This window comes from Astatotilapia calliptera, chromosome 22 (assembly GCF_964374335.1).
Source record: "Astatotilapia calliptera chromosome 22, fAstCal68.1, whole genome shotgun sequence".
Taxonomy (NCBI): Eukaryota; Metazoa; Chordata; class Actinopteri; order Cichliformes; family Cichlidae; genus Astatotilapia; species Astatotilapia calliptera.
In genome coordinates, this window is record NC_137442.1 from 21528538 (window position 1) to 21552107 (window position 23570).

At 40.7% G+C, this 23570-nt stretch overlaps 1 long non-coding RNA gene across 1 annotated transcript; it reads left to right on the forward strand.

Annotated features, from left to right (window-relative positions):
* Positions 1-19231: 19231 nt before the first annotated feature.
* LOC145423490 (uncharacterized) lies at positions 19232-19889 on the forward strand. Its single transcript, XR_013904550.1, has 2 exons — positions 19232-19347; positions 19685-19889. It is a non-coding gene; the product is annotated as an uncharacterized LOC145423490 (long non-coding RNA).
* The last annotated feature ends 3681 nt before the right edge of the window (positions 19890-23570 follow it).

Consider the following 23570-nt stretch of genomic DNA (forward strand, 5'->3'; position numbering starts at 1 on the left):
AATAATAGCAATGACTATATGACCATCATGTCTCTAGTCGTCTGTGTCCAAAACAGAGTATAATCTATTCTTTAATCTGTCTTAAAATACTTTCTGGCTATTTGAATACCAATACAGGAAAACAAGTAATTTACAAAAACTTGCATAATTCATTTGCATTGACAGAAAAATTGAAATGTTTTGGTTTTTTACCAAGAGCTGTGGTAAGCATGACTAGGAAAACAAAATGTAACAATGTTTTGGATTCATTAGCATACAGAAAAGTCTAATTGACAGTGATCCCAATATGTGAAAAAGAAAAACACATATGAACGTGTCTACGTCAGCAGCAGTATTTGGCCTGAATGGCCCAGACAGATGGTCAGAGTGGGTCTTAGCACTGGGACTGGCTGTCAGGCGTGAGGCCCCTGAGGCTGAGGGTATGAAAAAGGGAGGCAGTCAAGACTGTTGGAGATTGAGACTCGTGAGTCCTGAGGAAAGGCCCGCAGCCTATCTCGTGGCAGCTCTCAGAGCACAGGAGGTTGGTGTTGACAAAAAACTCTACTGTGTTTGACAGCAGATTAATTTGTTTGCTTAGAATTGACAGGTATGCAATATATTGTCTGCACATACAGTATACTTGTACTGCGTCACATGGTGGGGAGACAAGGTCATCTTAGGTAACTTGTTTTACCTGGCATGACCTTGTCTCCCCTCCCCTCAGGATCAAACACATAATATGAACATACTCTAGAACAAAGCAAACATTAAGCTAAGCATGTACATTAAACTCTACTCTCCTTTCATGCCCTGTGTTAAATTCAATATGTTAAGAACTATATTTAGCCTATAGTTGCTTTCGCACAACAAAATCAGGTCAGGGCAATGAAGTTTTCTTCTCACATGCAGCTCACAGCAGGGAATAGCTTCAGACAAATTCTCACTACTGGAAATTCTCTATTTGGTTTTGTCTAGGCAGCTGCCTGGTGTTTGAGAAGCAGGACACATGACACTCACTCATCACTGTGAATTCACCAGAAAATCACCTGGGCTATTTTTCCATGGGTGCAACTGAACTTCACATGTGCTTTGCAGTATGCAACTAGTAGGTTAACGACCAGTTAATTTCTGGTCTGACTGTGTCTGACTTCTGACATGCACCTAACCTAACCTATTGGGTTATCTATAGAAAGGACCTGGACTAAAAACACCTTATAATTGTGTCTCAGAACACATACTTCAAACTTACACTTGCTATTTTGAACACATAAGAGCAGTCATACCAACAAGTTAGGCTATAAGAAGTGGCCCAATAAGCTACCCATAATGGTCCAAGTTGTAAGTGCATATAGCTGCACACTTCTTAGTCATCAATTATTATTTATTGCTGGGTCTGCTGCTTTAGAGTGGTTTGCATCACATCTATCTGAACCATTCTTTTCCCTGGCTGCCTTTTAGTACCAGTGTTTAGTACCAGTCCTCTTTTACTTTGCTTACCTATGATGTGCCACAAGGTTCATTTTAGGGGCCCTTATTATTTTGGTTATTTCAGTTATTTCTGCTCTTTCTTCAGCACACTGCGAGCACCTTTAAGGACATCTGTTATCACTGCTATGCAGATGACATTCAGTTATATATCGATTTTAAGTCTCAAGAGCTTTTGCAACAGTGCGCCCCAGACTCTGGAAATCTCCCTGTAAGCTTGAAATCCATGGACTAAACAACTAAAAAGTCATATTTTTAGACTTTTTAACCTTTGTTTTTATCCTCTGGCATTTTGTTGTGAAGCATTTGTGTGATGTTTATCTTTAAAGGTGCTATAGAAATAAAATTTTACTTATTATAATGGATACACTAGAAAAAGGGAAGGTAAAACAAACAACTAGATCATCATGTTTTTGTGTAGAAGATAGATGTGTGGTGAGAGGGTCCAGCAGTTGTAAATATTTGCAAAAATGCAGGAGCTAAGAGAACAGCTTTAGTCACAGTTTTTAACTTTTACACTTGAATTTGTGTGTAATGTAATTAAGTACAGTGTATAGAGTGCTTTACATGAAAGTGTGCTACCATTAGTACGACCACCACTACTAAATATTATTATTTTTGTTGTTTTTGTTGTGGTTATTAGAAACTTTATTTATATAGTGCATTTCAAAAAAATGTTACAAGATGTTGTCAAAGGAGCTTGCAAAGAAAAGCGTCTGGACTTCTTTAAGTTGCTTGAAGACGTTTCACCTCTCATCCGAGAAGCTTCTTCAGTTCTAAGGTCAAATGGTGGAGAGTCCCAGATATTAACCTAGTGGGAGTAACCCCCCACAGAGGGACAAAAGGACCCCTGATGATCCTCTAATCGCCTGAGCCAAGGTGTGAAACTGGGCGTGGGTCCCAATCAGCCAGAGTTTTGGGTGAGCTCATTGTGAAACCTGGCCCCACCTTATCATGCGAATTCCTGAGGTCAGCTGGCCCAGGATGTGAGTGCTGACTTTAAAGTCAGCAAAGAGGCACAGAAAAGAAGACCAGACACCAGCGAGGGAGGATAAGAAGGACAGACGCAACAACATTGTCATCCCCTATGTAGCCGGTGTATCAGAGAAACTCAGGAGAGTTTTCTCCAAGCATGACATCCCAGTGTATTTCAGACCCAGCAACACGCTCAGACAGAAACTGGTTCACCCGAAAGACAAAACGCCAAAACACAAACTTAACAATGTGGTGTATGCTGTACAGTGCAGCGAGGAATGCTCAGACCTCTACATTGGAGAGACCAAACAGCCACTTCACAAGCGCATGGCACAACACAGAAGAGCCACCTCCACAGGACAAGCCTCAGCAGTCCATCTGCATCTTAAGGATAAAGGTCACTCTTTCGAGGATGCCAATGTTCACATTCTGGACAGAGAGGACAGATGGTTTGAAAGAGGAGTGAAAGAAGCCATTTATGTCCACTGTGAGCGACCATCTTTGAACAGAGGCGGTGGTTTACGACACCAACTCTCTGCCATCTATAATCCAGTTTTGAGATCCCTTCCCAGACGCCTTAACGCCCACTCACATCCTGGGCTAGCTGACCTCAGGAATTCGCATGATAAGGTGGGGCCAGGTTTCACAATGAGCTCACCCAAAACTCTGGCTGATTGGGACCCACGCCCAGTTTCACACCTTGGCTCAGGCGATTAGAGGATCATCAGGGGGTCCTTTTGTCCCTCTGTGGGGGGTTACTCCCACTAGGTTTATATCTGGGACTCTCCACCATTTGACCTTAGAACGTCTTCAAGCAACTTAAAGAAGTCCAGACGCTTTTCTTTGCAAGCTCCTTTGACTACGATGACCTGGATGACTGAGAACCTTCACAGACATGTTACAAGATGTTTCACAAAAAATAATCATGGTAATACAATTAGTAAAACAAACATTTGAAAAAGGAAGAGCAGTAGCCCATGAACATTAAAATAGAGACTAATTATCACCAAGAATTCAAAAAAGAAAGAACATCACAAATTCTACACTTGGAAACAGTCAAATAGATTTTGCATCTACTACTGTAATAACTGGACACTTGTTTGTAATCACCACAAAACTAATTTCAACCTTTAAAAAATAATAAATAATGAAATAAATCTGTTTTTTCAACTAAATTTCTTTATACTTTTCTTACCCTCCTAAATTTCAGACTTTTACTTCCTTTTCTTGCTCCTCCACTTTTTCAATCACTCCAACTTTACTCCACTATCAACCTTTGCTCTCTCCTTCCTCTGCCCTCCAACTCTTCATGATGTCCCTCCTACCATTTTTGGCTCTCTCTACCTAATTACTCTTCATCTCCTCTCCAGCCTTGGAATTCCATCACACCTTCCTCTTACCCCAATCTGCTTATTCCCTGCATTTCTGCACACGTCCACCTTCTTTACTGCCTCTAAAAAAGTACAAACTATCTAAGTTTACTTTATCTTTCCTCTGCACCCTGAATCTCTGCTAAACTAAAATTCAATCATCTTTCCTTCTTACTTCTTCTCTGCATCTTTTACCTTCTGTCGTACCCTCTTCATAACCTCAAGTTGTTCTGTGTTCTCCATTTAAATTTTCTTTTGGCTAATTGCTCCAGTGTGGAAGCCAATAGATCATTTTGCCTCATGCTCACATTGCTGCATGACAGCTGCTGGTGAAACCCCACAGGTACACAGAGGATAGAGGGAGGAGAAAAGGCAGTGACAAAGAAAGATAGAGCAGGAAGGCAGAAGAGGAAAGAGGTCAGGAAAATAACAAAAAGTGCAAGAAGAAGCAAGACACATGTGGTTACAGAGACTACTTATGTAATTAAAGTTAAGTGAAGGTGGTGAGCAAAAGATTTGCAAATGATTTGTGATCAATTAAACTTTCTAGTGTAAATAGTAAAACCAAAATACTAAAAAGACTGTTTTCAACTGGTTTGCTATTTACTCACATACAGAATTTAGACAAACACACAAAATAACCAGTGGTATAAATTTTACAGAAAAGTGCTCTTCGTAATTATGCAAATAACGACTGTTTTCCTCACCTTAATAAACAGGTTTTAGTGAACATAGGAGTGTGGCTCTTGGAATAGAAATTCTGGTTGGTCACTGGATTGGTTGAACTCTGGTCCATATTAAATATCTCAGCAATCATGTTTGCATTTTCATTCAATATGCATAGCCTCACAGAGGCACTAGCATGTCTCATGTACACGGAGTTGTTTTATGGGCTTAAACATAAACAAACTTAAACAAAGAGAACATAAACCAGCAGCGGATAAGGAAACTTAAATTCTTAACACTGTGGGGCTTTAAAACATGGCTTTACACTATAGGAGCTCCATGTCAAATGATCATGTTGGTCGATTTTGTCAAGATTTGTGGTGGAGACGAGACCCAAATCCAGAACACAAAGGCAGACAAAGTAAAACAAAGCAGAGAAAGGAAAGTCCAAAATAAATAGCAGACAATCTGACAGGGAAATGAAGAACCAGAGGGCTATATTTACTTGGAAGACTAAATGAAGACATCAACAGTAGGTGAAAATAGTTAGCACAAAGGAAAAGTAGAAGGAGACACCACAAACACCACAAATTATTCTACAAAGTAAAACAGGGAAATATTAAAAGACAGACGACATTTGGACACTAAACAGTCGGGGTGAAGGACACAAACACATAAATGAGATCGAAGGAACGCAACATGGAAACGCTGGGGAAGCAGAAAAATAAAATCAAAACAGCAACCGAAGTTCAATATGTCACAAAACAACACAAGAACAAAAATGAGTCTGAATTTTAAAATATCACAAAACCAAAGTTCAGCAGGACTTTAATAATAATGGTCACAGGAATCCAAAAGTTAAACAACAGATGACCTCGGGACTGTGAAAGCATTGGTATAAGCAAAGAGAAAACAGGTTGGGTTTACTACAGTTGATCAATGTATTTTTTGATGGGTCAGATGAGGCAAAGCTGAAAGTGAAGTCTTTCACCACCAATTCTTAAACCAGCCCCTGGCATTATACAGCTCACAGATCTGTTTCAGTCCTTTGGTTGTACCTGACCAAAGGTGTGTAGACAATGGGAAATTAGCTTTCAAAGGTGAAAAGTATAAGAAGCTTTTGACCACGCTTTGCTCAACCAGGGATGGAGCAGCTTTGTGACATTAAGCCACTCTCTGATGGGGATCAAAGACTGTTTGGTGGAATGCACGCCTCTGTTGGTGAAACCTAACAAGACAGATTGGGAACACTGAGGGAAATCTGGAGCTTCATTTGAAAAATAAACTGATCCAGTTTGACTTTTTACACTTGGCTCTGGATGAGAGCTGTGATATCTGTAATGCACATCTTTGTTTGTGGACTAACTAAAACTTTTGAGATTACGGCGGAACTGGCAGCAATGCCCTCAGTGAAAAGGTCTATGACAGGGAGTGATTTCTTTGTGGAGGTGACTGCATGCTTGGATAGACTGTGGCTAGCTGGAAAAATGTGAATGCTGATAAAATAGTGAAAAAATGTTGACTGTTCCAGTGTTTCATTGCCTAATTGCAGTATTAGCCCTTACCATCAGTTCAGTTTGTTGGTGCAATCCTCCACAACAGTCCCAGTTTCTCGTGTAGCCTCTTGGGAAAATGAATTGCGCACCCCTGCCTTAAACAGATGGTATATTTGAGAAGAGGTGAGTGTGTGTTTTTGCTACCTTGTCCGCACACTGTTTTGTCCCAGTTTTGGGGATTTTAAACATACACACACACCGGGAGCAGCTCGTTGTCAGCCTTGTGCCGTCACTGCAAGCAACCCCAGAGCTATTTAAGTCACGACAACAATTCCTATGATGGGGAACAGAGCATGAGGAAGCAGTGGAGAGTCAGCGAGAGGGAAGAGAGAGGGAAGAGAGAAAGTAGGGAAGTAGAATCGGACAGCACTGCACAGCAGGGAGAAGAAAAGATGGATGGCAAATATGATGAGAGAATGAGAGAGAAGGGGGATGTGGACAGATAAGGGGACTAGAAGGGGAGGTTGAGAAATACACTGTGGCAGACAGATGAGGGTGTTAGAGGGGCACAAGGTGAGGGGGTGATTTGGAAAGTTGAAAGTAAGTGAGATGGAGCTGTGAGAGGCGGAATGATGAAAGATGGAGATGGAGTGTGGTAAAAATTGGTCAGGAAGTGGGGAGATGGATGGAAAAGACCTCACCACCTTTTTGACGAAATTCATGTGGGCCTCTGAAAATGCTGCTAGAGCAGCAGTTACATAACCAAAAAGAAAGTCACTCTACAGTTGCCACAGTAACCACTGACACACACCATGGCAACCAAGGTTACACATGTACAGTTTGTCTTAAAAGTCGAGTCAGTCATTGTATGGGATAATGAGATTAAGTTTCTGTGCTGTATCAACAAACTGTGTCTCGGTTATTAGTGGGAGCATTCTGTACACATTCATACAGTATATGCATGCACATACTCTCGCACCCATTCTAACAGTGGTAATCCTCTCACACCCTGTAACTGAAGGAGGAAAATCATTACACAAATCCACAGCCTTAATCACCTCTGTGCCCCTTTATCATACAATCCCCAGAGCTCTCACCAAATGAAACATTACACTGTGCATTACATTCCTGTAATTTGCAGGTGGCACACCTGCTGTTCCTTCCATGTCTGTCTCAGCCAGTGTCTTTTTCACGCTCCATTGTCTATTTCCCCCTCTTCTTCCAAATGCATAAAAAACCCAAAACAAAGAAAAACTTTCCTCCCCGTCTCACAAAATCTCACGCAGTTAATTGAGTCTAAAAATGGCCGACTTGGCCCAGGCTTCCTCTAGTGAAACCCAGTTTGTCGATCGTTCTGGACAGTCCATTAGGGATGGTGATTAGGAGAGGAATCTCGCTAATTAGGAGGTTTAACAAGGCAGAACGTCCACGGTGATGGGGAGGCTCTCAGAAGTCCCAGAAGTTTGGTGGAACAGACGAGAGGCTCACGCTCCTTTAAGCTCACGGTAATAATCAAGTCCAGTGACCTTACAGCGAGGACAGCATTTCCCAGCTAAGTCTGTACTGATGAGGGTGGCTGTGTCTTTTTAACTGAATACTTTATCAAAGCCTTATTAAAGCCAGTGGATAGTGCTGGGTTGCTATTAATGTGACACTGAGATTTAGATTTTTCACAGTTGGTTTACAGTGAGTATGGAGATAGATGCACTCTATCTCATTGCTTTTAGCATGCAGCTGGCTGTGTTGTAGGAAACAGCTTGTTTGGGATAATACAGGTTAACCAGGTTGTCTAGCAGCTGATACAAAACCTGCATCTCTTTTAAAATCTTGTCAATCTGCCTTTCAAAATCAGCCACTCGTGCACCTCTGAACTGCTTCTAGCACAGCGGCTCTCTTCTGTAATTTCAACACAGACATGCAAAGTCATCAAAATACTTCTGTTTTAAACTTGCATAACTTTTGTTTGGAGGATTGTTGCTTGTGATGAGCTGGGTCTCTGGTCACGACCGTGCTAGGGATTTGTTAAGTATGGTTTTTTATCATTTACTGGATAAGTCACCAAAAATTCAAACCATCAATGCAGATTTCTATGGCAACATGCTCAGGCACCTGATGAAGAATGTTCCGCAGAAATGACCTGAACTATGGCATGGGACATGGTGTCACACCAACACAATTATCAGTCATCACACACTCTAGTCCCTGTGAATTTGTCCACTTCCTTTAAATAAAAATTAAGTGGAAGGATTTGTGTTTTGACGCACTGCAAAGGCACAGCTGGAAGGGGACAGAAGAGGCTTTACTGGGAGTAATCCAAAATTAGGTCCCGTGCTAGAAACCATATTATCACAATAGTTCACTCACGATGCAATATTGTCGCAACTTTTAATATTTTGCAATATGCTGACTGTTGCAATAACATATATTGCAATCCATCACATTTTTTTAAAAAGCTAATTATGTCCTCAAAGTCAAACTTTATCAGTATCTCTTTTATCCAATAACAAAAGGTTTTCCCACTTTTCTGTGACGTTAGATCAGACGTTAGAGCCGAGTCCCCTCAAGTTGTGCTCATTGACAAAGACTCACTCAGACTGATGGCAACATGTTGGTATGTCTACATTCATAAATCAGATGACAATCTCTCTGAGAGTGATTGCAGTCAGACAGTGACTGTTTGCAGAGGGGTGCAAGTGCTTTACCTTCATAAGTAGTTGCAGCACTCTGGGCAAACACTTAGCCAGCACAAGTTGCAATTCCTATTTTTACTTATGTGACTGAGCCATCAGTTTGCTTTGTGTGTGTGTGTGTGTGTGTGTGTGTGTGTGTGTGTGTGTGTGTGTGTGTGTGTGTGTGTGTGTGTGTGTGTGTGTGTGTGTGTGTGTGTGTCGGCTGTTGGATGGATTTTATAAGTTCGCTCAACTAACGTTATCTCAGGATGGCGTTAATTTATTTGGTTTACCTGTATTGATACAATATTGCTACGCAAAATATCGAGATACTGTGCTGTAACGATGTTTCCCCACCTCCCCAAAACACTAGACATACCCAGTTTAGAAACTCCACCCTGGTCTGAATGGCCTTATTCCACCTTCAGATCAGAGAGAGGATATTTTAGAATATAACTAATGGATCCTGCGTTTAAGTGTGCACACCAAACCCTGTGTGGGTAAACACAATAATCTTTACTTTAGCTGTTTTCTGCTAGAATTAAGCTAAGAAAGTGAATAACAGACCTAGTTACAGACGCATCGCATGGTCACAAACAAGACTTTAAATGAAAGCTTTGTTTCTGGTGGATGTGTGAACAGGCAGCTGTCTCTTTAACATGATGGATTTTTTAGAGCTCCCGAGCGTGCAGCACAGCACCATTACTTTTTGTTTTGTTTGCCCTGAAATGTAAGAGTCTCAACATTAAGTGGGCTTTGGAGAAAATTGGAACAGTAGTGGCAATCCACTGCCAAATAAGTGAGGGCCCCTCTGCACCCTGCAGCACAACAGTCAATGATGATTGATTACTCCCTCACAGTCTCATAACTGCGCTCATTATTTCTTTCACAGCCATTCTCTGACCGAGGACAATATCGGAGCTGGCTTTTCCACAAGTTTGCATCTATTAATAAGCATCTGTTAAGAGAAGTTAAAGTCTCGCTCTTGTTTCTGTTACTATATGACATATACAATCTTGGTTAATGCCAGCACACAGTCCAGGCTTTCCTCGCTTTAATAAACCTTCCTCAAACGTACTGTATGTGCGTCAGTGTGCGGTCTGTGGTCTTTTATACTCGGTAATTAGCTTCCTCTGTCTTCTTGCAGGTCACGGGGTTGCTGTTGAGACAAAGCCGTAGAGACACCAACAGTATAAACTCAGCTCACTGGAGGCAGCTTCCTTTATTGTGTAAGAAACTCCAGTAGGCTCTTTTAACATTCACCTTGCAGCGAGTAGTAATCACAATATGGATCCCTCAGCCACTTCTTAAGCACGTAATTAGGTGTGCTGCGTTAAGGAACGTTAATCAGCAGGGAGGAAACTTCTGTTTTACTTCCCTCACGTTCAAAGGCAGTTGAGCAGGAACTACACCATGGGCAGTTCGGTGACACAAAGCAGCCAAATGCAGAAAATGTAGCATACTCTCCTGCTTCTTCTTGATCTCCGGTCTCCCTTTGTTTCCTTTTAAACACATGCTCTCTCTCCTTCTCTCTCCTTCTCTCTCGTTTTCATTCACATGCACGCTTAAACATTACGACTGGCGTTGTGTTCCAACTCAACACACAGCTGTTTCAAGTCTTGGCACCAGCGCTCGTGACAGTAATTACGTGCCTAGTGGAGGTGGAACTAGTCTGTGCTGAGAGCTAGGAAATAGCAATCTGGAAGAACAGTGCTGCACGGGAAGAAGGCGACACTCTGTGAGGCAACCAGACCTTCTGCTTAACTTGGAAGCAGGACACCCCAATATGGTCTCCTTACGAAAGGAGGGCCAGCATTAGATTGCAGAGCCAAGGCAGCAAGTATTGTGTTTTTGATGATGAGGCCGCCTTACCATTAGCATTGATATATTAAGTGACTGCTGTTTAGATAAATGTAGTTAAGATAACTAAAATAATAAAAATTAATCTTATGCCAAATGAAAAATAAGTTTTGGATGTTGAATGATTAGAATTTCTCACATTGAGTTTGGAGATTTGTCTTTTTAAATTATTACTAAATCTATACTCCACTCCCCACAATAATTAACTACCAGTGCTGGACAGGTGGTAAGATTAGTCACCTGGATGGTGTAAGGTTGTAGTGATGACAGAAGGTATCTCAGCATAAGCCACAGCCATGTTCTGTTATTTTAATCACAGCACGGGCAAACAGACCAAAAATAACAGTGATGAGCACTGTACTAAAAAGAGACGTCATCATATCGAGGGATATCTTTCCATTATCTGGATACATTTAGTCTAACTGGTGATCAACTTGCTAACGTAACCCAGGGTTTCCCCAGCATGTTCATCTGAAAGGAGTGGCAACATCTGGCCAATCACAAACACGGAGAAGTGTACTGGCAGCACATAGGCTGATTTTTACAAATAAAAATAAAACCGTTATAAAAATATAAACATGTTAAAAAAAACAGTGCAGACTGAAAGCAACACATGCAGACAAAGCTGCGAGTGTGTGTGAGTGTGAGAGAGAAAGCACTGTATAGTAGTTCAGTATTAAAAGTGTATGAATGTGTGAGCGCTGTGAATGATTTGGTCAGCAAGACTGCAGAAGAGCTACTAATAAAGTTTAGCCTATCTGAAGCCAGAAAAGAAAGCCAAGAAAAATGCTGACTGTGTAAGTTAACAGACTTGTTAGTATCATTTATTATTGTTAGGATCATTTATTAATGCTCATAAAAACTAAAACTTTGGAAGATTGTAGCCAACAAGAAAAAAAAACATGGAATAAAGTTGTGTCTAAGAATGTGTTTTAATTACTGATGCTCATCTAAGAAACACAAAGACTTTAGATGCTATTAAAAAATCTAGACCATCCTGCTGTCCGTGCACAGAGTTTCAAGCGATCTTCCAGGAATGGATGACGCTATTTACAAAGAACTGGTAAATGGACTGGTTCTTATATAGCACCTTTCTACTCTATCTGAGCACTCAAAGGGCTTTATACACCATGCCTCCTTCACCCATTAACACAAGCAGCTTTTATAATGCTGAAGTGGATTGTATCTTACATTCACACTCTGATGGAAACATCAGAGAGAAACTTGGGGTTAGTATCTTGCTGAAGGATATTTGGCATGCGGGCTGGAGCAGTCAGTTGTCAAACCGCCAACCTACTAATCAGTACATGACCTGACCTGTACCATACCTCCCAAGCTACAGGATCACTAGACAGTGACTTCATACCTGTTGATCTCTAACCTAGAGCATAACCTGCTGCAGAGAAGGTAATAATGTGAGTTACCATAGTAAGAAGTGAACCAATTTCAACCAAATGTAATAAAATGCTTTAAATACTTTCAGTAAACACATTATGCTCATTTCTACCTGCACATTTTTATTCCTGGAACACACAAGAGTAGCTTTGCATGATTCATGGTTCATAATAATCCTTATTTATCTTATACTCTGTCTTTGTTTTCCCTGCCTTTACAATTTAAGCCAAACTTTTTCTGACTGGCTGCCTCTTGCAAACAGAAGAGTTCAACGGCAGGTGGGTGGGGCTTCTTCACAGCCAAAGCTTTGCCCCTGTGATAGTATTTTATGTCACTCCTCTCAGTGACATCATACAGGCTAAGAGAGGAAAACATTGTCTGGAATGAAGCATTTAGAGTAATCTGAATTTAACATTTCATATCCCCGTTTGAACAGCTCATCTGAACAGGCATTACCTGTTTTCTCAAAGCTGTTAAAAAGCTCTCAGCTGGATCCTTAGCTTCCTGTCTGACAGACGCCAGGTGGTCAGACTGGGCAGCATCACCTCATCCCCCATCACACTGAACACTGGTGCTCCACAGGGGTGTGTACTGAGCCCTCTCCTGTACTCACTCTACACCTACGACTGCACAGCCACTAACAGCTCCAACATCATTGTGAAGTTTGCGGACGACACTACAGTGGTGGGTCTTATCACCAACGGTGATGAGACGGCTTACAGGGAGGAGGTCAGCGCCCTGACCCACTGGTGTCAAGACAACCATCTCACCCTCAACGTCGCAAAGACAAAGGAGTTGATAGTGGACTTCCGGAGGTGCAGAGAAGTACACACCCCCATCACCATCAACGGCGCTGCTGTGGAGAGAGTGAACAGCTTCAGGTTCCTTGGTGTACATCTGGCTGAGGATCTTACGTGGTCAGTACACACAAACAAAACAGTGAAGAAGGTGCAGCAGCGCCTCTTCTTTCTCAGGAGACTGAAAAGATTCGGCATGAGCCCCCGCATCCTCAGGACCTTCTATCACTGTGCCATTGAGAGCATCCTCACTGGATGCATCACCACCTGGTATGGCAACAGCACCGCCTACAACCGCAAAGCTCTCCAGCGAGTAGTGCGGTGCTCTGAACGGATAATTGGAGGTGAGCTTCCCTCCCTCCAAGACATCTACAGGAAGCGCTGCCTGAGGAAAGCGGGGAGGATCATCAAGGACTCCAGTCACCCCAGCCATAAACTGTTCAGACTGCTTCCATCAGGAAGGAGGTTCTGCAGCATCCGGTCCCGTACCAGCAGACTGAGAGACAGCTTTTTCCATCAGGCCATCAGACTGCTGAACACGTCATAGACACCTCAGCTTCACTACTGGAACTTCAACATTATGCACTCCACACTGTATATAAATGCCACTTGTTTTGCACATATTCAACTCTGTATATTTTATATATTTTATTATTATTATTATTATTATTATTATTTTTACTATTTAATTTGTAAAAATGTGTATACACACACACACACACACACACACACACACACACACACACACACACACACACACACACGTAGGAAAATATTTAGTATACACATCCAGAAATGCATACACTATTATATATTGTACATATATTTATTAGTTTCAGGTTGGCCATTCTTGTATTTTGCTCGTTTGTGTTGTTGTGTTTGCACATCTCTGTTGCTTGTGGGGCTCGCACACAAGAATTTCACTCGCATGTGCTGTGCCAGTGTGCCTGCACATGTGATGTGACAATAAAAGTGATTTGATTTGATTTGATTTGATTTGTTAATAGAATTAATTCTGAGTGTTTTCAGTTCTCTATAGACTCTGGTTGTGAAAGGGCAAATTCAGTTAATTCAGATAACAGTTGGTTGGAATATAGAAGTTAATGTTACTGTCCAGGAAAAAAGTTAAATTGATTTAAATGACCACCACTAAATGTAAAAATATTTCTCCAAGAACAAATCAGATCAACTTAAAGAGTTTTCCACTATTGCTTTCAGCCATTTATCACCGTTTAAAGGTCTGACCTGCTCTTGGATTTGGTTGATGTGATAGGAGATCGCATAGCAGCGAAACTACCTCTTCCCTTATATTTGCTCTTGGCCAGGCCATCATAGCTAATTTGTCCCGTCAGGCTCTGCTACCTCCAGTCTGCCCCGTCTTGCAGTTGAAATCCAACATTAATTTCCTTTACTTCACCAACTCAAGGACAGCAGTTCATTCTCGGGAGCTTGACAAACTGCTTGTGCTACAGGTACAGTACAACCCCAATTCCCCTAGTTAGGACAGCCCTCCTGCCAAGGCAGCTTAATAGTTATTGTCATCGTGTGCCTTTACTGGTCGTCAACCAGCAGATATTTGGACAGAAATAATGATAAATGTTTCTGGTTATTATTGCTATTCTCCAAGTGAACAAGCTACAGGAAAGGTAGAACATCCCAGGGAGCACACATACCAATGAGCTAATATATTAAACTGGAGCTTGAATCAGCCCTAAATGTAGGAAGCACTATGATGTAATAAAATGTGGCAAGTACTGGCACAGAGAGAACAGACAGAAGTGAGTTTTTGACAGGTTGTCATGACAATTTCTAGTAAATTTAAATTTGAATCACCAATCACACAAAAAGCTACTGTTCGTGTGTGTGTTTTTAAAGAAAATGGTCAATATACAGCATTGCCTTTGTTCCTTCCTGTTTACTTTACGATATAACGATTTGTATTAAAGAGCAAAGACGGTAAAATTCAGCCACAAAGTCCATAATAATCCACGCCTAAGGACATGAGTAGTTGCCCAAAACAAACAGCAACAGAGCTGAAACAAAGCTGAATGGAAAATGAGAGCAGAGCAGTGCATTGATTCTATTTGAGCAGCTGATGATTCCTGGAAAAAAATAAAATAAAAAAGAATTCTCAAAGAGAAACACGAGATAGTTATGAAATACGGTGCTTGGTGTTTAGGAATCCTCGTGGTTATTATTGAGAGAGAGTTCAGAGTAAAGTTGAAGAAACGTCTGTGTGGGCTTCGCCTGGGGAAGGACTTGCTGTAATGTCGCCGTCGACCAATTAAGTTTGATAAATGTGACCGCTGCTTTCAGACCGGCGGGAGGAACGACTGCAGTCGGCGTCTGCAGGACTTAGCCAGATAATAAAGGTTAACTTCACTGTAAAGATAAAAGAGTGGAAAGCCACAGAAAGTTGGGCTGTGTGTTTTTTTCTTTCAAAAACACAAATATTAACACTGGTTGCAAGTTGTGTGCATGCTGCCCAAATGCCTGGCGAGAAGCTGTAGGGGAGACCGGGGATAGTTGTAACATTTTTGACATTTCTGTCTGTAAATTGGAGCTCGTTTAAGGTAGTGGATTCAAAATGTAATGCAAAGTATTTACATGTCTCTGCTATTAAATAGTGCAGCTATTTTCTCTGCAGCACAATTACCCATTGCATGGTATGGTCTCAAACACAAAGAGTGAAATGTTACAATTAACCCCATAGTCTGGGTTAGTTGTAACATATCCTGGGGTGAAATGTAACACAATGAAATAAGGGTACTAACGAAACATTAACATGTAATCTTTGTTTATTCAACACATGAATGCACTTAGAGCCATTTATGTAGCTGTGTGTGTGTGTGTGACAGAATGCAGAAATCTAGCTTTTGAACATATTCCAACCCCCCAAAAAAGACAAATTATGAAATTTTCTGCAACTGAATATTTCATTAATTTTGATTGGTCTTCCTTGAGTTTGGCCTCATTGGCTCAGTGGGCATTATAACCTACAACTCTTGCACCAATTTTGAACATAACAATGAAGCTGAAAAAATGTAGTTGTTCACCAGCATCGCAATTCCATTACTTTTTATCATGGCTTACCTTGGTGTGGTTTGCAAAGTGCCTCAGAAAGATGAGGAAATCTGTTTCTTGCACCCATCCTGATTTATTTCCACTACCAGTACTTCCTACTGGTCCATCTCTGACACAGTGTGAGAATGTGTATGTGTGGGAACACAAACAGTGGAGGAATTGTGTTGCCAATGGCATTAACCGCATATACAAAAGTGACCAGTGAACCTCTCTCTGCTGATGTCGTTGCCCCAACTTGTTTAATATAAGTTAAAGTAATAGTGTGGTAAGTTGTAACATCTGCATTATTGTTACAACTAAATCAGACTGTTGCTGTTACAACTGACCCAGACTCCTATAGCCATGAACTAGCTAACATTACAGCCAACGGCTAAAACATTAGCACTAAAGACTTACACAGAATATATCCCCATAGACATACAAATAACATAATTTAAATTTGATGAGTTTAACTGCAAAGCAGATAATGCTATTAAACATTGAAATAAAGTAGAAAAACTTACTTTTTGGCATACAAATTACTTTTTTTTCATGTTAAATTGTCTGTGTTTGACAAAATGTGCTGATTTTTCACATGTGATAGCAGAACTGAATTGGGCATGCACAGGATGAGTCACATCATTTGAAACGTAGCCCTGATTGGAGAAATTGGAAGTGTTACAACTAACCCACGTTACAACTATCCCCGGTCTCCCCTACTGTAAACTGGGAGTGGACCTTTGTCGCTGTCTGTGGTGCTGAAAGCCTCAGCGCTGTCTGCTTTTGATACTGGAAACAATTTTGGATTACCTTGAACTTTAGTGAAGTCTCTCTTTGGACAAGGAAAAAAGAAATAGAAAGAAATGTGAAATACCTGGTGATCTAATGTCGCTATCTGTATCGAGGACAGCAAGCATGCAATCATACTGAAAGGTGCTGACAACTCCCTATTCTCTCTATTACAGGTGTTGGGCGTTTTGGATCAGCCTGCAAGCTTATTCTCTGGAGAATCCCAGCCGGCCAAAAATAAAGAAGAGGGGGGAAAGGAACTTAAATCGCAAACTATTACACATCCTTAAATGAGTCAATGATTTAAAATATATGGAGATTAAAAAGCAAACTTACGAGTGCCATCAAACCGAGTGGCTATAGTGTCCAGAAACGTGTTCTGCGGCGCTAGTAATCCCTTCATCACAGGCATTTTCCCTGCTTAATGTCGAATTCCCCATCAAAGTTACTGAAGAGATGGTGCAAGTCGTCCAAACGCTTGAGGTGCTCCCATCGAAGGTGCTGATGGCTATATGACCGAGCAGCTATCCAGTCAACTCAGCACAACGCAAAAGCTCCTAGTTGGGGGGGAGCGCACGTGATGCGCTCACCCGTGCGTCTGTTGCGTGTGTTAAGGACAGGAGAAGAGGGAGACCACAGGTGCTGCTCAGGTAACAGCGAGGGACAGGGTGACACTCCCTGTCAGCGATTCCATTATTATGTCGGTTGGAGCCAACGATCATCTATCCACAGCGTGCAGCGGTGAGAGACGAGCATTCTTAACAGCTGTGATTAAAGCCGCAAATCTGACAATTTCTCGGCGTGGAGACACGGTGACATCACAACAGAGAAAAACAGCTGACTCCTGAACTTTTATTGAAATTTTGATTTACAGCTTTTTAATTAGTTTCCTCCCACTTAGCGCGTCACTCAAGTGAGTCGTGAATTTCTCTTATGCCGTTGCTCATGTGCTCTGCTTAAGGACGCCGCGGTGTTAAAATAAAGCCAATAAACTACATCAGTTGTGCAGACTGCAAATAAGTCACTTAAGTAGGTGCACGACTCATTCACGTCGTTGTGTTGGAAGCGTGTCCGCACTGTTTTTAGCGACATCTGGTGGTAGGATCAAGGTACGGCCTGCATGGAAGGCACGGAAAGATGGGCTGAAGTCTGCCATGAGCTGCACAACAGCGCTGCGCAGCTCGGATCCGCTGTGCTACATCGCCATCCTGTGGATGCTAAGATACAGATCTCCATAAAGCCTGTAAATGTGCAGCACATAAATGCTCGTTAACTAGTTACAGTTTCTTATATAGATATGTGTATATAACATTACTCACACTGCACTTTATGTACATATGAAAAAAATAATCAGAGTGTATTTACTGTATATAGTAACCATTTGTAAATAGTAGAAAATACCGGTAGAGTTTTGAGGCTTTTATTATTTGTCCACTATTTTTTCTTAGGTACTTATTTTTCTATTTTTTTCTCATATATTTCTCATTCCCTTCGTCTTGTTGACCCTTGTGCTGCTGTAATGTGTAAATTTCCCCAATGTCAATGAAGTCTATGTCTTTGTCTAAAAAAATCACTTAAACCGTTTAGTGAGACGTACAATGAAAATGACATTGAAGAAGCTGTAACGGCAAGACTCAGTTTTATCAATGTCATAACAGTACGGTCGAATATTTCAAAAGCAACATCCCATGAAAATGTTTGTTTGTTTGTATTTTGTTTTTGAGGGATCTGGACAAGCATCCTTTTTGTGGCTACAGTGGACCACTCCTTAGTGTATCACTCATTTATCAGCTAAAAGCTTCATTGAGATAAAAATCTCTTTTCTAAGAGAGACTATAACCAAGAGGGCAGCAGAAATTACAAAATATCCTTCTGTTGCAAGATGTTTGGGGTTTTCATTTATATGTTTATATGATTGCTTAACATGGCCGTGGTCAGGAGGTATAGTGAGTCATCTACCAACAGGAAGTCAGACATTTGCTTCCTAGGCATGGAAAAAAGCACTAGTATGAATCTATCTGTGTGTGATTGGGGGGAATAAGGCTTGTAGTAACACCTGCTATTAAGTACGAGTCCATTTAACATTTATTTTAATAGGATTCAAACATAGACTATACTCTTTAGTCTTTCTGAGGCACTCTTTAGTAAATTTCCTCCTGTGCTTATGTTGTAGAGAGGCCCACTTCTGATTCTGCTTCAAATTCTTTGATATGATACACAATTTATAGTTGAATCAATAGCTGCACACTGCTCAGCTCCTGAGGCAACAAGAAAGCCTCAAACTAAACATTTCCACCGTCATGTTTCCCAGCTGATATGAGGCTCTTCTCTGGAAAAGCTGTTTTTGGTCTGCAGCAAATATGTCTGTTGTTATTGTGGCCAAACAGTGATATCTCTTATTCACTGATCCAGGATGTGTTATTCAAAAAAAAAAAAAAAAACGTTGGTATGTTCAGTAGTAACGTGTACCTTTGCTCTAATGTTCTTTATAGATAGCAAATGCTTTTTCCTGATACGACTCCCATGCAGCTCAGATTTGGTTTTGACAACAACATTAGCGACAGATCCTGGAGATTTCTTTGTGCATTAAACAGTTTTGTTCTTAGGCTGAATTTTCTGGAGCGGTAGGTCACGGAGAAACTGGCAGTCATTAGAAATCACTGCCGCTTGTAGATGATTTTCTTGCAGTGGAATGATTTGATGTTCTTTTTTCCACAGACTACCAGACTCATAAACATCCTCAACCTTTTTCTAAAGACCTGAGAGAGCTTCTTAGACCCTGATGACACGGCACACTTCAGAAGTAAGACAGCTCCAGAACTGGCAGAGGACTAAATTAGACAGTTTCCACTTTCCCTACAAGTTTCTATTTATTGGTACTTAATCTGCAAGCCTAATTCCTAATTTTATGGTTCTAAAGTAGTAAAATTTGTACTTTTTCCACATCATTAATAACTTTTCTAATTAAAATCTGCCTTTTTTCTTAAATCCATGTACTGTTATATACTGTTTTAAAGATGATAACGCGAAGTCATTCTGTGCTGCTGCGCTTGGTCTTTTCTGTTGGCTGTGGGCACTTGTGGTTTCTGGGTTCGTGCGGGTTCTCATCACCACTCTGTGCTCTGATGTTTTGACTCTAGTGATCAGGGGAACTTGATGGAAATGCTGTTGTCCTTACAAACCACCATACTGCTTGTTGTTGCGCCCCTCCCTCGTCCTGCGGAAACCCTGATAAGGATAAGTGGAAGAGGATGGATGGATGATGGATGGGAGTAGGACACCTGTAAATACTTTCTGAAGCTCAAGAAAAAAAGAAAATAAATAAATAAAAGATCTTCAAATGCTTCACTTGTTTGGATATTGTTCAAATAGTAATTTTTCTCATGATGTGCTTCTTTTCCACATGATAATATCTTCTAAAATGCAAACCTTTCCTCAACAGGAAACATTCAGTATAAAAAGCAATTTATTTCAGCATAAGCTCAAGGTGCTCCTAAGGAGCAGAGTTACTGAGATATTGGCTAACAGTAAGAGACGTTTAAGAAACTGCCTCGTGTAATAAAATCCCAATTTGCAAATCCTTATTTTCTCCAGTACGTAAATCAAGAAATAGGACTACATCCAAGTTTTCAATTTCAAGGTTCATGCTGCAAGTACAAGATACCTCTAGGAAATATCTTGAAACCTATCTTGTAAGTTCATGAACCCACAAATACACACATGTTCAACAAAAGCCATAACTAAACTCCATTCTAGGTCAGTCCCATTACCTACAGTGCTACAGCATGGGCCTAAACAGCAAAAGTCAAAAACAGTGCCTCCTACTCAGCTCTTTCCCAAAAGTGAAGCAGCTGTTTTAGTGTTTATGTCATGTGGAAAACATGTAGTCATCAGGCGCTCCCAGGCCCATCGAAATGTGAATCATATGTCTCCTCTGTGCCTTCAAACAAGCTCACGAACTGTACACGCATTCAAACAAATGCATTCAGGATCCACATAAAGAAATATGTGAGTCATGTCCCCGAGGTGAGCCAGAGCCAAGTAGTTAAGCACACAGAGCTTCTTCCATAAATGTGTCAGCTAATAAAATTAAAACAGACAGCCAACACACTGCGATGCTCCACCTGAGTAATTAAATGCTTAATGCATCGTTTAATCCTAATCACTGCACCAAATACACATCTTGCGTGCATGTGTGTGTGCGCCTCACAGTTAAGTTCATAGCAAAGTGACAGTCGAGCCAAAGTGAGTCGCTGTGGATTCCAGCGTTACCTCACCAGAAATGTTATTAAACCTCCAAAGATTAGAGCCAATTAAGCTTCCGCGTAATTATCAATCAATCACTGTAGCTGTGACAACACTTAAGGCACTAGAGAAAAAATATTTGGGATATTGAAGAAAAATAGTTTATTTGCAGAGCTATCACCATGCTTTTTTATAACATTTACCTTACCCCAAAGGGAGAAAAAAAATGTATTTCCCTCCACACCACCTCCCATCTGTCCAAATTGTTTTTAATGCTTGCAAACACGGCAACTTTACACCTAACTTTATTATTAATCTACTGCATGAGGTGACATAAATAAACCTCTCTTACAGCAGATATTTTCTCAGCTCAGGTGTAACGTTTTAAATGGCTCTCATTTGGACGTGTCAGTGCCGGAGTGCTGCACACTGGGTCATTGTTATTGATTACTGAGACCGAGGCTTTGTTTACATTACTCATTACACCTGAAATGGCATTTCAGAATGTCTGTGGACATCCTGACACGTGGAGGTAGGGGGGCAATGTGTATTTGTGTCGCAGAAAACATTAGACAACCCTTGTCAAAATTTGGTGCAATGGATAGATTTCTTCCAGCCACCGTTCCCTAAGTCAGATAGCACCGCTAGGGGGCGGCAAAGTTACGTTTTATTAATCCCTCAGCTGGATGGTGATGTTGGTTTAAAAATGTACACGAACCCATTAATATGCACCAATTACAAGTGAATTTAAGATGTTTGAATAGTGCACAATAATAATAACTGTAATGAAGATCATTACGCCTATATGCATTTGTACTGCTTTACAGTAATCTCAGCTCCAGCTCTGAGTCTCTCTGTGTTATTTTGGTATAAACAGTTGGACCCTAATCAGATCTGACCTTGTGTCTGTATAATGTACAGTCATGCATTTATACTGAAGATTCCCTTGCGGCATTAAAGCAACACAATGCTAGCATTTCAACTTCACGTTTTTTGCTATGCGCGGTGCAGGCACACCTAATGAAAGAAACACACACACCTTTGCAACAGGCTATTTTACATGAAATATGTACAAAGCCACATTTCCACAGATCAATACTGGTGTCCTCACTCACAATCAACACTGCACGGGATCTAATGATACAGGCAATTACAGAAATGTCACATGACACATCACACCTGCCCTCTTCTAACCAGTACTTACACTTCCTATCTTTTGTCCTTTCTTTCTTGTCCTTTGTTTCCATTATTCCCACAAAACAAAACCCATCAATTTTTCAATCAAGCAAGTAAGTAGGGCAGCATCTCGCATCTGATCCTGAGCTCACAATCTAATCTGAAACCTGGAGGCTCCTAAATTCAAACCTTTTTTTCAGAGACTTTCTGATTTGTATACATTTAACAAAGCCACCTTAACACAAGGCTATGGTTTTTCAGGCAGTGTTTGATACCCATGCTGGTACATTAACAGACTGAGGAGCCTGTGCACGCCCCAGATCAGGAGAGACCTGAGGAGAGACAGTTGCCTTAAAGCCAAGCTATGATACAATGTTAGAGATAAGATTATAGTATGGCCATCTAATATGTTTGCAGAGAGATTTTTTCTGGTAAAGATGTTTCATATTAGAGCAAATGATAACGACAGTGGCTGAATAAGAATGAAGTAATATTACCAGGAACTCACAGCCCAAACCCATTGCAAGAGAAAGCCCTGCATTCAAAACAGGAATTTTAGACACAAAAAGATTTGGTTGTGCAGAGAATTGCCCCTGACATACATGTAATTCTACATTATATCATCAAACTTTTAATGTGAACAAAAATTCAATAAAGATTGTCAGTCAATCAAAGTGTAGCTAGTTGTTTACTCCAAGGACATGTAAGATAGCAACACACAAACATCTGTTGATACATTTAAGGGGCCCAAACTAGACACGGGTCATTTGTAACAGAGTCAAAAACAAACAGCTCAAAAATAGAACTTTTAGCAATATGCTGAATTTTATCGTCTGATCATATTTTTTTTTCTCCCTCCATTCAGTTTATTAACTGCTTATCCAATTTAGGGTCATGCAGCCCATCCCAGCTGTCATTTTTTTTAAGTGCTATCTTAATTTATGACTGATAATTACGGCTGCCAAATACATAACGGCTCATAAGTTTGGAGAATGACATGAGAGCTTATGCTCAGATTCATCAAATAAATTGTAACATTGATAGTAAATAAGCAAAGATATAAGCAAAGTTTTTTTTTCAAAGTAAAACAATCGTTTTGTCTTTTCATCAAATTTTGCAGCATCAGAGCCTGAATGACCTTTGACACTAGATGTAAGCTTATGGAGGTAATATGGTTATGCTTTTCACTCACACTTCTTACAGGCCATGTGGTCAGCTTGTTTCCACAATAGTTCAGTGACACTGAGATCCATTAACTATGTTTGATATTCCTTTTTTGTCCACTGCACTGGACAAAGACAGCCAGCTGCTTCTGCTGTTGTATATTTTGTAATAGTTTGGAGCTGTGTATAGGACCATTATCCTGCTGTAAGCAAACAAGTGTCCTAGGAGTATATCATAGAATTAAATAACATAGCTAGCCTTCTTTTTTATCAAGATCACTTTTATCTTGTACAAATCTCCTACTTTTATCCCACCATATTTATATTAGGCTTTTGACATCAGGCAGCCCCACCCCTCCTCCTCAGCACCTTTTTCTTTTTTTGTTCCACATCTTAAAACCTTAGACAAAGATAGGAATTGAAGGAATTGTCTGTCAGCAAG